The sequence below is a fragment of the Vanessa tameamea genome, chromosome 13, assembly GCF_037043105.1.
Source record: "Vanessa tameamea isolate UH-Manoa-2023 chromosome 13, ilVanTame1 primary haplotype, whole genome shotgun sequence".
NCBI lineage: Eukaryota > Metazoa > Arthropoda > Insecta > Lepidoptera > Nymphalidae > Vanessa > Vanessa tameamea.
Window position 1 is genome coordinate 4,530,490 of NC_087321.1, and position 13,902 is coordinate 4,544,391.

Sequence of the window (13,902 nt, forward strand, 5' to 3'; positions counted from 1 at the left end):
TACGTCCTTATGAATTAAAAATAAATGTAAAATCGAATGAGCTTATTATTTATTCGTTTATATGAATCTCTATTTATTCCTTGGCATCTGTTAATATAAGTGATAAGATTATTCAACAAGCCTCTAATATGCCAATGCTCTGCCAACCGTTATCCCTGAGATACGTCTCTTGTGTATAATAACATCGTGCTCGCTGATGTTCGAAGAAATAAAGCATCTCACATTCGCGATGAACTCTTATTACTTATGAATTCCTAGTCGTGGTTGGAAAATTACTGAGTTTCTTGCCGGTTCTTCTCGATATAATATTTTCCGTACTGCTGGTGGGACATTTAATTCAACACAGAAACGTGACCATTCATAAGTGCTTTTATGAGTCTATTTGAATAAAGAAAATTTTGTTTTGATTCGTCCAACAGTTGACCAAGACTTATTGAATAACTAACATATATTTAAAGTAAGGAATTTAAATAGATTTAATATCTCAATCACGATATTTATAAAACCGAAATGCAATAATTATAATAGTCATTATCGCGTAATATTACATTCTAACATTTCATAATCTCTGAGATGAGACTCCGGTTTTTTTATTACAGACTAGCGACTCCTCATTCTAGTGCAATTTGTATTTATATATACCTCGTAGCACTCAGAAATAATGTAGCTTTCTACCAATAAAATATATGGAATTGCATCATTAATTCCGAGATTACCTTACATACAAACAAATTTTACCTCTTTATAACAATATTAGTATAGATAAGTTCAGTTAAAATTCAAACATACGTATCTACATCAATATAATTAAAACGTCGAAGCAAGGGAAATACAAACTTGAGTCATATACGAGAATAACCAACTAATATCACCCACACAGTTTTCTAGTTGCTTAATTATTTATTCCCCGTATCGATTCTGACGAATTGGGCTCTTTTTTATAACATTTCAAAGGACACGCGACTCTTGACCTATAATTTTACTCTACGCGTTACGTTATTGTAATTTGTCCAATAATGTATTGTTATCGAGCTGACTGTGCTGAGTATTTCGGTGTAATATGAATAGTGCATGTTTCATAAAGATAAAGATTCAAGTCTAGATCAATATGCAATAATAATTTGATCTTGTAAATTTAGGACAAATGTGTCGCCTTCAAATAACATCTGCTGGGCTAGGGCCTCCTCTCCCTTTGAGGAGAAGGTTTTTGGAGCAAATTCCATCACGATGCTCCAATGCGGGTTGGTGGAATACACATGTGGCAGAATTTCGTTGAAATTAGACACATGCAGGTTTCCTCACGATGTTTTCCTTCACCGCCGAGCACGAGATGAATTATAAACACAAATTAAGCACCTGGAAATTCAGTGGTGCCTGCCTGGGTTTGAACCTGAAATCATCGGTTAAGATGCACGCGTTCTAACCACCGGGCCATCTCGGCTCTGTGGCGCCTTCAAATAATTGAAGTAAATTGTCTCTGGACTTAAAGACCAAAAGAACGAAAGAAATTCATAAAATAAGTACAGGTTTTTTTTCGAACTTATCATTTTATGGTAATACAACGTTGGAATATGATGATATAATTATTATATATCAAAAAACTTTAGATTTTCAAAAAACGTAGACACCATTATTTGCATAAGATTATGTATAAATTTTACCTTTGATTACTTGTGTTTAACAATAAAAAAATCGACAATCAACCCGTGATATTTGTTAGAAAATAGTAATTATACCACTGTATTTTAAATTGTATGTCTATTGTAACTGTACATATGTATATGTACCTTTTTAAGCATTGTAGTTCCCTATTTTGGTGATATAAAAGCTGTATTTTGCTGTTTGTTGAGAAACTATTCAATAATTTCATGATCATTAACAGTTTCATTGTATGATATTTTTGTTTTTAAAGAATAACGGTACTTTTTTTCTTGCTTTCTAATATATTTTATTTAAAATAATTTTAAGCCAAGAGCATCCTTAATCGATAATTACAAGTTCAAGCCCAGGTAAGCTCCACTGAATTTTCATGGGCTTTATTTGTAATTATAACTCATCTCGTAAATAATAATAATAAAATATCACGAGGAAACCAACAATCTACATTTGTCTACTTCGACGAAATTCTGCGACATGTGCACCAATGCGCATTGGACCAGCGTGGTGGAATAAGCTGCAACCTTTCTCAAAAGGAGGCCTTAGCCCAACAGTGGTACATCTGAGCTGTAACTCTACTAGTTAAGAAGAGCTAATACCAAAATGAAGAAATGTGATTACAGAAGTTGTGCTTTTTATAAATACACTTTGATTTTTTTCCATTAAGTCATGTAATAGTGAACACTTTAATGGCAAAACGTTTTAAATTTTCCTCAGAAGTTCAAGTCTTAATTTGTAAGACGATGTGGGGTGCTACGTACTCTGAATTCTCAAGTGCTCCGCTTACCGTCTTAATGACTTTCTGAACCCTATCTACTTTCCGAATTGATACAACAAGGATTCCGATGGCTTTTGATATAACGTGCGAAATCGACACCTTAAAATACATGTACTTGTATACTAACGAACTATTACTTGGTACTACGGGCTTGTTCTCATAAAAAAAAAGTCACGCTAAGAACTTCGATTGGTTTAACAATACTCCAAGTCCATTTAAAGTTATATTTTAAATAAAAATATCTTAATTACTTTTAGACTCACTAAAACGTTAGCATACAATATCAGTTACAATAAATATTACTAAAGTGATTTGATATTATCTTGCAACGTATAAAATGTTAGCATTGAAGTGACTTGAACCAAACAAATAATAATATTTACATAAAGCCCTACCAAGAAAATAAGTGCGTCTAGTTAGCTATCGTCCACTAATCAAAATTATAACATCACATTTAACAAGCTTGGTGGCGCATTGGCGATGCAAGGAATGGACAAAGTTTTTTTTTTTTAATATTGGACAACATCACATTAATTTGATCCCAATGTAAGTAGCTAAAGCACTTGTGTTATGGAAAATCAGAAGTAACGACGGTACCACAAACACCCAGACCCAAGACAACATAGAAAACTAATGAACTTTTTCTACATTGAGTCGACCGGGAATCGAACCCGAGACCTCGGAGTGGCGTACCCATGAAAACCGTTCTACACACTATTCGACCACGGAGGTTGTCAAAACATAACATCCTAATAATGTCTGTATTTCTCCTCCTTTACTTATTCCAACAACAATACGATACACACTTGATAGTTTCTTATCCAATTCGTATGCAGGTTTTCTCATGATTTTTTTCTTCATCTGCTTGACTGGTAATCTTTGGTTCAGATTATTCATTAATGTAGTAACAGTACTCGTAGAACGACATCGAATTCATAATTATTATAAATTCAACAGTACCATCTTTTAATATTCTTTTATAAAATATTGGACTATTTTTTCCAAAAAAAAATAAAATATATCAAACTCATTGTTCCTTAGGCGGTTTCGAATGTATTAAGGCGTTTAATGAGAACGAATATTAATTAAAAATTTCCGTCTTGGCTATATAATGACGCATGAATATTTTGCTAACAAATTCTTTAAACTAAGTTTGTTTTCGTTACTTTGTTAACACGATAATTTAAATTAAATTAGCAGAATTCCTATTTAGTTTCATAACCATTTAAAGTTAACACATTCGGATAATTGCTTTTGTCATAGAATTCTAATACTTTAAAACGAAATTTACTTAAAACGAAACGCTAGACAACTATTGACTAAACTACAACTATGTATATATAAAACTAGCTGTGCCCGCGACTTCGTGCCTGTTGATTGAATTTAAGTTATTTGGATATTGTAGCGTGATTTTATTTTTATTCCATATATAATTCTAAAAAAAGTAGGCTAAGTTACTCCTTATTACATCCGCTATCTGCCAGTGAAAGTCCCGTCGAAATCGGTTCAGTCGTTCCAGAGATTAGCCGGAACAAACAGACAGACAGACAGACAAAAATTGTAAAAAATGGTATGTGTACCGTGTACACATGCATTTAGTAAAAATGGGTTATTTTACTATTACAAACAGACACTCCAATTTTATTATATGTATAGATTGATGATTGTTAAAATAATCACGCTTCTGTGCATATTATGCAATAAAAAACATTTTGATCAACCACTACCGCTATTTTCCTTGAAATTATTTACTCTTATTTATTTTGACTATTGGCGCAAATTTCATTTTTCAGATCAAACCTGCAAAAAAGTTAATGTTTTTCACGTTTCTTGTATCAATTAATCAATCTTACAGGAAAATGTTTCCTAAAAAAGTTATAGGTTGCAGACGATTTTGTTTCATACCATTTTTTTTTTAAATTATTAATAGTGTTCTATAATATTTAAACAAATAAAACAAGATTGAAGACATACATTGGCACTGTACGAAATAATATATGTACATATTCTTTAATTAAAAATGTATTAAAAACCTAATTGTTGATGGCGGCTTCGTTTGCGCTTCGGAACATCCGAAGCGGACATCAGATGTTATGCATAAAAAAGTATGCCTATGTGTCTTGGAGTTGTCTCATTGGAGTTCAAGTTTACTTCTTACCAAATTTCATCAAATTCGGTTAAATTGTTTGGCCGTTAAAGAACAACAGACAGACAAAGTTACTATCGCATTTGTAATATTAGTTTAAAAGTATGAGATTTTGAACGAATCTGAAAATTTGATGAAAATTAAATTATTATTTAACTAATACAAATATTAGTATAAATCTCTCATAATCTACTACCTCAATATTGATCTCAATTTCGTGTACGTACTCGTATAACGTACTTACACTCTCGCCCCGCACTAGATATTGCCCTGTCATCCGTTCATACAACTCGACAGCGTTTACCGTGAAATCCTTTATGATGTTAACACATCCCATCAGCGCATTATTTTAATCACGATATATCGACTCTATTTATGTTTGATTTAATAGAGTCGAGTGAACGCCTTAATTAAACGATAATTACGGTGAGCAATGAAGGTGTTTTTAGCTTAGCCCACTACGTTTGGCGTACCTGTTTAGTGTACCTTTGGCGAATTTTCATCAAAGCAATATTCCTGATTGATTTATGGCTCAGATATGTGGACGAGCAAATAGGCCATCTGATGGTAAGTGGTCACTACCGACATTGGCACTGCAAGAAATATTAACAACTCTTTACATCAATGCGCCATCTATCTTGGGAGCTATGATGTTATGTACCTTGCCACTCCAGTTACATTGGCTCACTTATAACGGCCATATAACGATACTATTTTTTGCTGTTTGGCGGTAGAATATCTAATGAGTGGGTGGTGTCTACTCAGGCGTGCTTGCGCAATGACCTACCAAGATAATACCATAATTATTATACTATGTTTCTGGTTTTTTTTTTTTCTATATTCACAAATTTGCAATCAATAACAGAACAGATAAATTACCTAATGTTCTTCTAAAAACCCTTGAATGCCTTAATTTTGCAATAGTTTAAAAATATAGGCAATAGTCCTTAAAACAACAAAATCGTTCGCGCAAAGATACAAATTTACTTCAATATACATTTATCAGATAACAACTATCATGTGGTTTTAAATAGTTCATTCGATATTCGGCGTTCAATTAAAATTCCTTTGATTCGGGATCAATGCCCCACCAAAGTACCGATCTAACTCATTGAAAACTCGATTTCAATAATACGCAATGTTAGTCTGAAAGCTATACAAAGTACAAATGACATCGATCTTCGATAGCGGTTACAGCAAATCAGCCATCAACACTTCTGTCACTCCATTTCACCGGTTCATTCGTTCAACGTGTTAGTAACAATGAAACGTCAGTTTTCGAACAGAGAAATTGCCTGCAACGAGGAAAGAACATCGAACAATTGTGAATGCTGAATACTTACTATAAAATTTAAAATAGTTTTCGTTAACAACAAAAGAATAAATTGGTATATTGATCAATGACTGGAACCAGAAAAGAGACACATAGACCAATGTTCCGAAACATTTGTGTAATTTCGTTTAAACATTCAAATCCGGTATGGTCTAGTGGCTAGGATACCTGGCTCTCACCCAGGAGGCTCGGGTTCGATTCCCGGTACCGGAATGAATTTTTTAAATCTTATTTTCTGACAAATTTTTTTTAATAATTATGCCATAACTTGAAATTATTTTCAGAATCCTATTGCCTAAAAAAACGAAAGTTATATTTATATAGAACCAAAAATATTTTTATGTACCTTTATTTCCAAATTGAGAATTCTATACTTGAACTTATAATATCTAAGGGTGCCTACTTAAAATGTACAGCACAACTTCCAATTTATAGTACGCGAACGGTTACGCGGTCATCATAAATGGCTTACTCCCACGCTAAGCCCTTTAACCGCGGCAGTATTTTTCTTGTACACAATCACAAATATTCGAACTCCGAAGCGCTATGTTATTTGAAGACGTGAACTTCACTTTTATATTCAATATTTCTGAATTACATGACTGAGAAAATGCGTGTTATTTGCTTTATATATAAACCGACATCGCATCAGTGACTCCTCACACATACTGTGTAACTTATGTTCGTAGCTGATTTTCGAATTGAAGAAATGTATTGAAATTGTAGCAATATTTTTCATTCTATCGGTATGTCGTTTTTTTATTTATATTACTTTTTTATAATATTACTGTAAAATCTTCGTGATCAGAAGTGCTTTCGAATTATCAAGGATTGGTTAAGATATAGCAACTTCGCATGCAGTTTTAAAATACATAGTAAATAATAAATATATAAAACAACATCGAACACTGGGAATTGGGTTGAATTTAAATTGCAAGTTTTTTTTTTTTTTTATTTCAGACACAGATTTACACCGGACAGGTACGAAATAAAAGGTTTTAAAAATCAGAAATACCAAATTGATAAAATTAATTTCAATGATCATTAATCATTAACTAACAAAATTTGAGCAGCAATTATTTCAATATGAATAAGTAATGAGGGAAAAATGAATTTGCACATTAATAATTTACTTGATGTTATTCAATCAATGAACGCTTCGACCTTAACCACAATCATAATTGTAAGCCTATGATTAAAATATGTTTCACGCTGCAATTCGCAATTTTTTTTTTTTTTTGTAATGGTTCGTAGTATTATGGCGAACGCACCAGATATTTTATTATCACCCATAAGTATATATAGCTCATAATTATTATTAACTACATTTACAACGAATCAAACTTAAACCGATTGAACTAAATTTTCGCACACATTTTTACTTCTGATGATATATAGTTTAAATTTTTTTCGTTTTGATAAATTTAATAATTTTCAAGTGTCATTATACGAATGTTAAACTGTATACAATGTGTATTCAAAGGTAAATATTTATTAAGTAAATTTAAAGGTAAAGGTCTAGACAAAAAAAAAAACAAATTTAACTAGATGCTACACATCTATGTGATCTTATACATAACGAATTTACAACATGAATATATCAGTGAAACGTAAAAGCTTCGGGCACATTAATGACATGTCAGACGTACTAACTTGAAGCTAATAACCCAGATCATGGCCATTAAGTGTAGACCTTGACTTTAATAACACATTCACAAACCATCCTACATTCCACATTGGCGCTATGACGTCATACATCTATTCCGAAATTAAGAAAGCATAAAGTTATAGTATAATTAAACAATGCTAGTTTTTTTTTTAATAATCATTTCGAAATTCGAATTTACAGAAATGATTAAATTAACATTTTTTTTTTGTGTATATTTATAAATATTTCTGTTATTTTATATATTATCTATGAAAGTAATGTATTTATTTACATTACAATTATTTACATAAGGCCCTTAAGTATAAATACATTGTAATCAGTAAGTATATATAGAATTAAATTGAAAGGAAAAATTACTATTATTACTTTTCTATATGACGTCAAGTTATGTTTACCAATTAAAATAAAATTTAAGTCAATAAAATAACTTTAAATACTTCATGCAGTGTGAAAATTCCAGAATACGAAAAGTTATACTTCTAAAATAGTCACTCGTATTAAGACAACATTACACGAAACGGTGACATTAAACCAGTATAAACCGGTATACGAAAGCAGATCGACTGCCAAAGAATAGCGGAAACAGATTTCCAAATCCTCTCTGCAATTTATCGTGTTTCAGTCTCTGAATTTCTACGTAGTATAAAACAAAGTCGCTTCTCGCCGTCTGAACGTTTACTTTAAGGATTTTAATGCGGTTTATATTATTCAATAGAGGAATATTCAAGAGGAAGGTTTACATGTACAGTACATGCTTATTATTACAGATAATTTCAACTTTCCTAGCCGGAAAAAAGAAAGAATTTTCTTTTGTATTTTCTTGTCGTATCTTCAACTTGAAAGTTATATATCGACCTTTACCTACGTAAAATCGGGACGGGTATACAAAATATGTTGTTTGTTTTTCGAACATGACTAATAAATCTACTAATTCAATTTAATAAATAATTCATGAAACTTATATTATGATACGGGAGTCGAGATGGCCCAGTGGTAAGGAAGTGTTTATCTTGACCAATAATTACGAATTCCAACCCAAGCAAGCTTCACTACATCTAGTAGTCAGTCGGGTGGAATAAACTCGATCTTCTTGTAAATCGACCTTGACCCAACAATCCCGTTGTTTTACATTTACAGGGTGAAACTTTAGACTAAATCCAAATTAAAATTTTGTAGTTACGTAAGTCTAAAAATGTTCACTGATAAAATTATTAACGGTAACGATATATTATTAGACACAACTTCTACGTTTAAAACAAATGATAACAAAAAAAGGTAAATTACTTCGAAATTGATGTTAAAAGTACGATTAGTATTAAGAAATAGTACATTCTTTCAAACAATATCGAAATTAAATTATGTACGTTAAATCCCTTAATTATATATTGCGCAACAAATATAATTAATATCTCAATTTGTTCACATGAATTGTTTAGTTTTCTCGGGATCAAGTTGTAATTTATGGCGACTATTATAAATTCAAAGCAAATACAGCAACAGCTTTAGAAGAATAATAAATGAATTTCTCTCAACCGAGATCAGCAGATAAAGTTGCAGTATGAAATTTCTTGCCACGTTATAAATTCATTTCGTACAGTAGTAATTACGTCACGTTATTTGGAAATACAAATGTGTAATGCATATTTACATTTATTTCTTATGCATATTTTAATTTTTATTTTGTTACTTAGTTGAAGGGCTTTGTGCAAATCTGTCTGGTTAAGTACCGCCCATTTATCAAATATTCTATCGCCAAAGAGCAATGCTTAGTATTTGTTGTGTTGAATGGGAGTGCGCCAGCGTAACTACAGGCACAAGGGACATGACATCTTAGTTCCTTACTAGTGGCGCATTGGTTATATAAATAAAATTATTAGTATTTCTCAAATAGCTACCATAAGTATCAATTTACACTATCATATAACAGGTATTTATATTTTTTCTGAAAATTAAAAAAACGAACATAACATTAAATGTTTATATAAATCTGTAAATTAATTATATATTTTTTATATACCTTTAGAAAATTACAGTTTTAGTTTCTTGACGTTAGTTACGACAAATCTTATTAAATAAAACTTTTTATCGTATCAGGTTCATAGACACACTTGGATCCCTTACTCAGTACTTATTTGTTATATACATTTATAAGAACATCGAATGTCGTATTTGTGTATGTTAATATAATTCACGTTCAATGAAAGTATTTTTTATCAATATAATTGTTTTAACTACAACAAATGGACTTTGTAAATGTTTTACAATAATGGAATTTGTAAATGTTTCGATATCAAATTATTGATTTTTCAAAAGTAAAAAACACGTCAATAAAATCAGAAGGTAAAATATATAATATATTAAATATACAAAATATTTATACATACCATTACATTTTACATTACATTAGCAGATTGTAAATTTCCCACTGCTGGGCTAAGGCCTCCTCTTCCTTTGAGGAGAAGGTTTGGTGCATATTCCACCACGCTGCTCCAATGCGGGTTGGTGGAATACACATGTGGCAGAATTTCGTTGAAATTAGACACATGCAGGTTTCCTCACGATGATTTCCTTCACCGCCGAGCACGAGATGAATTATAAACAAAAATTAAGCACATGAAAATTCAGTGGTGCCCGCCTGGGCTTGAACCCGAAATCATCGGTTAAGATGCACGCGTTCTAACCACTGGGCCTTCTCGACTCATATACATACCTAACATCTTCAAGTAAAGTAAAAATAAAAGTATGTATATCATTCCAATCTCTAGAGCCATTAAACTTGATTGACTGGGATTCAGACACATACAAAAATATATTTTATTGGCTATACACGTTTATATTAACGTGACCCATGGGATTGACACTTGCAGAAAGCTTTATTACATCAGTACCGAAAAATAATCTTCTTCTGGTTCCATCGAATAACACATTGCCTGTATAATTTTGGTATTTTACTATGGTCAAATTAATGAATACATAAAAAAGTGTATACTATACACAATTTAAATGTAGCATCGACAAATTATTACGTTTGCGTAAAGATCATAAGGATCATTTTCGCATAAGAAATAAATAAAGATTGATGATTTTTAAAACGCACTTAATTCGGATGTGATCGGTTTTACTAATTTTGCCGATGCTACATCTAAGTTGTGTCGTACTATAACAGTTTTTTTGTAGATAGAACTTGAAACCCAATCGGCTTAATTTGTGCGATTACTTTTATTGCTTAATTCGCAGTACGTGATGTATCCATAAAGATCTGAAAGGTAAAAAAAGGAATCCTAACACATACCACATCTAGATTGCCTTAGAACAAATTACTTCCATAAAACAGTCACGGGTCGATTATTAAAGAAATTTTATTGTCCATCATAGAACAGTGCAAAAACCCCGTTGCATATTCAAGTCCTAGAAAAATAAGGGCTTTAACATCATGACAGGCTTAGACAGAGTTGGCGAGATGAGCTGGACTCCAGGGAATTTTAGATCAATAAGAAAATGTAATTTGTCCGGTAATTAATTAGTCTTTTATCGCAATTCCAATCACAATTTACGTCGTCGTCGAGGATTGGCTTCAAATGAAGGATATCACAAAGGTCAACAGCATAATACCATTTTTTGTATTTATAGGATAATGTTACTTGTTTATGATAATTTTTTATTCAAAGTAAAGGAAATAACACTAAAATTAGCGTTATAAAATACTATTATAATAAAAAAAAAATATATATTTGAGACTTTTTTTTTCATATATAAATTTATTGAAGGAATATATAAAGAGCCCTTATTATATCGGCTTATTAACTAATTTGACAAATTCTACAGTTTGCACAGCATTCTAGCTAGGAGATCAGCATATTATATACTACTAATAACTTTATAAGCAAATAAAAAATATATAAAATATTATATATTTAGATACTATAATTCGTAGGAAAATAGCTATCAGTGATTGCTGAGGCCGGCAGTGTATAATTGAGCCACTGCACCTAAATCTTGGATTGAATTCCTAATCGGACACTAATCCCTCGTAAGTCGTGACAAAGAAAAACATAAACCAAAAAATAAATATAAGTGAGTCAAGTATTATGAAAGAGAGGGACATTTATCTGTAGCTCATACCATAATATATAAAATGAAATGAAAATTTCATAATATTTTTAATCCCTATTAAGAAACAGCTATAATCTGTTTCGCTCAGCAAATTCTTGTAAATAATAAAATGAAAGAAAAAATGATTAAAAACACGCTCAGATTGTATTTTAATATTATCTTGAGCTCGTATATTTTTAGTCATTCTAGTCATATAACAAAAGGTACATACTGAAGCCAATCATGATATTTATTATTACAACTCCGCTGAGATTTTAAGAGTCGATGAACGGACGTCTGTCTGGTCAATATTGGAGGTTGAAATTGACTCCTACATATCATTTTAATAGGCGCTACACATACTTAAAAATAATTTTCAAAAATCAGTAGTGTCAATAACTATATGTTTATCATTGTTAGTATTTTTTTATTAATGTAAAACCATTAATCGTTAACTTTTCACTCTGATTATAGGAGTATACATCGTTATGTATTTTCTTCTAAGAATAAATCATTTTTGGAAGAAACGCGAACGTGTTATTTTACATCATTGTAATTCGTAACGCGCTAACTCGCGTTTAATCTGTTTATGAATAAAGCAATTGATGTCCCTATTATAGTATTTTTATTTGAAAATTATAATTTAATTCATCAATTAAAATTAACAGGTTAAATCCAATAGTCTCTGTCTATATTTACGTATATACACTATTTGTTTTCAACTTGTGGGTGTTTCGTCTCTGAGGGCGTTTAGTGTGAATTAATAATATTCTGAGCTTAACAGATTGCAGCCGGACTAATTAATTAATTGCAGTGAGAATTAAAATATAGTGCCATCGACTACTATCTTGTTTATCTTGTAGGTAACTTCCCGAGGCTTCGAAGTACAAATCCCGGGTCGGTCCAATAAAATTGGGGTTTTCCTGTCAAGGAATTTTCTCTTGTTTTTAAGTCGTTTTTTTCGGATACATGAGATTTTCTTTCACTGGATCATTTTTTATTCCATTGGAATAAAAAGTGGAACTGTAATTACGCACATTACAGGCTATAATATCGCATCGTAGATTGCTAGTTCTTGATATGTCCGTTGCAGAAATGCCGTCGAACCGCCGATAGTCGAATCGCTCGATATTACAATACACAATGCACTAACTAAATAAATTATTGTTGAGAATAATTTGAAAGAAAATCATCTACTATATTTAGTATATAGCTATCAGATAGCAAATAAAATAAATATTTCTCAATGTTTTTTTCGTAGCAAAATCCGATTACCCAATAACATCAGCCTATTTAGATTTGCACTGTAAGAAGTGTTAACCAATTTCTTATAATCATCAAATTAATTATATGCATAATCATATATAGTAACTGTATTTAATTTTTATTTATGTATAATTAAGGTCTTAGTGCTAATAATAAGGTTATATTATTGATTATTTTTTTAACCATGGAACTTAAGATGTTATAAATATTGTAACAATAATAACAACAGTTCACTCAACTACAACTACATATGTAAATCTCTCTTTGTCTAAAACAACTGATACGTGGATTTTTACCTATAAAGATACGGCCTGAAACAATAAAAGTTTTTCTGTTTATTCAAATTATTTAAAATGCCTATGCACGTAACATATCATAGCATAATGCCAATCAAAAAAATATTACAAATAAAATGTCAAATAATAAATTATGGATGTGTTAAATGATTGCTTGATAAATTTACTAGTGTTTACAATAGCAGTGACAAGGGCGATGTTTAAAAAAAAGTTAATTTAAGGGACATTTAATTACAATAAACAAACACAGTTAAAATTAATTACAATAAACTGAAAATTATTTGTATCATATTAATTCAGGTACTCTACAGCTATTGATACACTAGGGAACAAATGAAGCAACACGCTGCGGCTTACACCAGCAGAATAAATTAAGCAACATACCCTCATCAATATCTACAGAATATCCCTGAGACAAATGTGGTCCGAAGGATTGAGGCGGTTAGAACTGTTTACGTACTCATTTTGGAACTGACCAAATGTAACCTCACCTCACAAAAAATAAAAAGCGAATCATGCTATATTGAATTGCTTAAGTAAATTCACGCACTCTGTAACAACCTCTGCGCACTGTCCGATCTCACTACTCTAGTGTTTAAAGTTGAAACATTAAAGTTAAAAGAGCGTTTCAAGTTTTCAAGCTCTTCTCACAGGCATGATGTACAT

The 13,902-nt window shown here is 31.2% G+C and overlaps 1 protein-coding gene and 1 non-coding gene across 4 annotated transcripts in view; one reads left to right on the top strand and one right to left on the bottom strand.

Moving 5' to 3' along the window:
* Window positions 1-13,902, bottom strand: part of LOC113397957 (uncharacterized) — a 150,705-nt gene that overhangs the window by 123,010 nt on the left and 13,793 nt on the right. The window lies entirely within an intron of this gene.
* On the top strand, window positions 6,055-6,126 carry Trnae-cuc (transfer RNA glutamic acid (anticodon CUC)). The gene has a single exon. It is a non-coding gene; the product is annotated as a tRNA-Glu (tRNA).